Genomic DNA, 4,511 nt, shown 5'->3' with positions numbered 1-4,511 from the left:
GATTTCCTTGTAGCAACGCGTTAGAAGATATGTGTTTGTGCTTGTATATGTTTGTGTGTGAGCGTACAGCAACGGCGTCCGTAAGACGAACGAAGTGCGGCCTGGACGACTGAAGAGTCTTTATATCACAGACACTGCGTGAAATGCACTTTTTTACGATTCGTGACCACACACCCGTCAATAACACGCAGAATAAAACGTGCTGATTACAGCGAAAACTTCACGCAAAAACACCACAAACAGAAGCAAAACCAGCGCACCTCTTTTTTGACAGCTGGCAGCTGCTGCAAACAACAAACACGACCGCCCGTACCGAATACACAGTGAGTAATGCGAGATAAAAACGTGCGTGAGTTGGACGATTCGTGCGAGGCTCCACCTTTTGTGCGAGCGGTGAGAAGCAGAGATAAATTTTATTGGTGAGAGAAGTTTATGTGCATCGCAGCTCTCTCACGGACTTGTTTGCAAACAATTCACGACCCATGTAGAAAAATTCCCTGCCACCCAATTCGAGGCAATTATCAAGAGCATCCTCGAGAATGCTTGGACCATTTACTAAAATATTTTATGAAATTATATCGTTAGTGGCTATCTTTCGCTTATCTCTTTGTTGTCAATCTCTTGAAATTCTTCATAAATATGATACTAAGGATTGGGCGAAAAATCCTACTAAGACGTACTCGAAATTAATTTCCCAATGACATTCTTGCCCTGCTCCAGATGGTTGAAGAGATACATTCACGACAGGTATTATTGTCAGGATCTGTCGTAGGTATAGGGGGTAAGACTCTAGGCTATATCGGTGAAATAAGTTTAAACAAAAATAGTATTCTAGTAGTCTTGCGGCTAAGCCCAATTGAGTATTCTAGTCTAGTAATCTGAAGAAACACAGAATACATTACGGTTGAGCTACTACGATAAACTAAACTCCTATTTTTAACGACAATGAATATGAATGAACAACCAATAGCAATAAGTGTTAAACGTCAGTTGGGACAATACACCAACGGGCCGTATTGGTAGCAGTGATTGTCGATTCACACGACGGGACCGGTCCAGAATCCCATTCGGACCAACCCTCCGTTCACAGGACTTGACTATCTTGCTACCTTGCTAATGGCAGACCTAGACTTCTTAAGGTTGTTGTGCCCATAAGGAATAAATTAAAGCCAAACGAATTATTATCTAATATCAAATATTTTAATTATACAGGTTTACAAGTACAAAGGTACATATCATGGTATGAGAAGCATAATTTATTGTTTGTAAGATGAATTTCTATGTCTGTAACGAATTGAATGAATGTAACGATCAAAAAAGAAGATGAAATAGGCGATTCTATCTCCGTTGCGTAGTTGCTTAGAGGTAGTAAAGTATCTTGATAATTTTTCACGCTAGGAGTATCAAATGATGTTAGTTCATCCATCATTTAAGATTGTTCAAACACTACTAGCTTTTGCTGTGGGCTCAAACGACTTTGGATATAATGCAAATTATAATTTCTTGTCATTATCATAACCATTGACGACCGGACCATCAACGGCTGCTTTGTCCGCTTTTGGGAAGATCCGCTTATGAGTGCTTTTCACGGTCAAGTTTGTTTCGATTGGTTATTTGACTTTAATTCATTCCTTCTTTAGTTTGCGATTTTTAAGCAAATTATGCCGTCTATTTAATATATCGAAAAGTAACGGAAAGAATTATCGATAACATTTTTATATAGCATGAAGAACGAATATGTCTACTTGGATATTATTTCATCCAGTCTCTTGCTCGCGATACCGAGCGAACATCCTGTTCATATGTTCATATGAATAAAATCATGTTGATCATGATGAGAAGATATTCACGATGAGCTGAATAGTGAGAAGATAGCGCGAGAGAGATATACATTCGTTTTTTTCCCTTCGGTTCACAGTTAAAAGCTCTCCTCGACACGTGCCAATGCAGTTCTCTTTTCATTTTTTTCTTTCATGCATTTGAGCATTCTCCTCCAGTGCAACTTATTCGCTATTGAGCGTATAAGCGGACATCGTTTTACGACCATTTGCGGAAAACTGTTCCATTTTCTAAAGCGATGAACACAGCGCATAGTGTGAAGGACAACTTCACATGCTGCTGTGGTTATCCTTACCTTTTGAGGCTGGATAATGTCAACTTCGCCGACCTCCTGGTACGTAGTGAGAAGAGTGTGTGTGTGTATGTTCATACAATTGCAAATGTAACTGATCGTTGCTTTCACAATGAAGGTACAGATAGACTGTCAGTTTCGAGTACATTTAGATGGAAGTGATGGAATGATGCCCCTGAGTAGAGCGTAGGATATTAAAAAAAGTAAAGACAAAAGAACACAAAACTACGAACAATTTAAAAAAGCGATAAATAATAAATTTCTTTAACCTGCTACTACCTAAAAAAGGTAATGCGGGTACTGATGGCTTGAAATCATCTCGTTAAATATAATGTACGTGTTATTTGATTAGTTTGACATGCTGCTAGCATGGCTGCGACTATGCAATCCGAAAATATCTTGTCAAAACAAAGGCCCAATAAAACTTTTCATTGATTTAACATACTTAACCTGCATGTTGAAGTGCAGTAGAAAGAAGATTTTCTTTTATATGTGTGATGTACGGATGTTGTATATACAATTTATTATGAGTGACAGGAATGATAGTGTGATGCTACTAAAACGAATTCTCAGACGAATCCTCACGTTGCAAAAAGTTGTGGCAGGACGTGTTCGAAGCGCAAGTTCAGCCATGACCACCGAGCACGGGATGCACTAACACCATACACACACCCATGTCCTCGCGATGCTCATCTCGTCCGGAGAGCAAGAACACAAGAACATCGAAAAAAAAACAAAAAGGTTACGCGAGTTCATAGTTCCACTTCAACACCATTTGGGAATGGTTTAGAAGAGGGAGTGTGGAAGGTGGGACCGATCGGAGGATAAATTAAATTAAGCGTTTGGTTGGGACGAATGGCGAAATCACACGACCATCGTCTAGAAAGTTAGTCCTGTCTGTGTCTTGTCAGGTTAGCGAGAACAAAAGAGTGCCCTTATTTCATGCACGACGATATTGCTGATGGCAAGGATGAAGCAATGGCGAACGTGGTCGTGCTAAAACCAGTTGTGAAGGTCCTGGTTACAAAGCTGTACAAGAAGCGCACCACAAGCTGTCAACGGTACGAAGTGAAAAGACGAAGAGCGAAGCACAAATTACAAAACATCGCGCAAGTTGCATTCGAGCCTTTGATCTTGGATGATTTGGTTTTCGGACCAGTTTCGGAGGTTACAGATATTTGACATTTGATCTTGAGGTAACGTCATTCCAACAGCTTTGAATTTCATGCAAACGCAGTTCGAGAAGCTTATACTAACATTTCCAAATGTCACCCTGCCAGTGAATTCTTCCGTGAGCGTATTTGCATAAAATATGCTCTGATTTATCATCTGACCTTACCAGCTCGCAGCACACCCGTACGGAATCGCTCATTGAATTGATGCAGCATGCTTCACACGAAATAGCTGAAAGCGGAATAGAACTATTATGCTGTACCCCGATGGTGGCACTATGAATGATGTGCTGCTGTGGATCGTACGGAAAACTTCACCCCATTTGCCAAACACCGTGAAAAGGTTTTTCAATTTATGCGTTATCGACCAAATCGATCGATTTGTTTGTAAAGATCTGGTTGAAAAGCGGGTGAAAGAGGGTAATTTTTGCTTTTCTTTTAAAGCAAATTGAATGTTTTGGGTTTATTTGAAGAAAATTTTATCATGTACGTATCATTCGTTCAAATTAAATTTACCTACATATATTTCCTAAATACCTACCTATATGCCCCTATACATTTTGTATGTAATAATTGACTATATTTAAGCTGTCTCTTAACATCCTTTTCATTATGTCATGGTCTTGCTGTGTAGCTGATATTGCGTTTTTCACATTTTTGGGCAATACCCATGGTTCAAATCCATGCGAATTATTTAGACAGATTAAGGACAACATTCTAACCGGCATCGAGATGAGTCCAACCTCACAAAGGGTTTTTTTCTTTCATCGTTTCTTTAGCGCTCTGCCGAAAACAGGCACCCAAACTGGCCAAAGTTATGTGCAAGTTATGCGTTTATTTATTTATTACTCTTCATCGTAGACTGTGGTTACAACCTCAGTGATGATGGACAAGATGGACAAAATTTAATGAAAAATTGTTGAAGTTCAATAAACGAAATGTTCCTATCCCCTTCGTTTTGTAGTACCGCACCAGTTTACTACCGATATGGTTTTGCTGCAAAAACTGTTTGAGTGTTTGTGTGTAAGGATGTTTCGGTATGTTGGAATATTTTTTTATCTCTCACCGCATAATAGAAAGATTTGTTAAAAATTGCACTATTTATTCAAACTCCTCTCGGTGTTAATTGTTTTACCAATTTTAAGTTCCGCAGTATATTTTACCTTATTAAAAAAATCATTGTCCAGGAGGAGGGGACTTGACTTTTC

The sequence above is a fragment of the Anopheles marshallii genome, chromosome 2, assembly GCF_943734725.1.
Source record: "Anopheles marshallii chromosome 2, idAnoMarsDA_429_01, whole genome shotgun sequence".
Taxonomy (NCBI): domain Eukaryota; kingdom Metazoa; phylum Arthropoda; class Insecta; order Diptera; family Culicidae; genus Anopheles; species Anopheles marshallii.
This window is presented reverse-complemented; position numbering follows the sequence as displayed.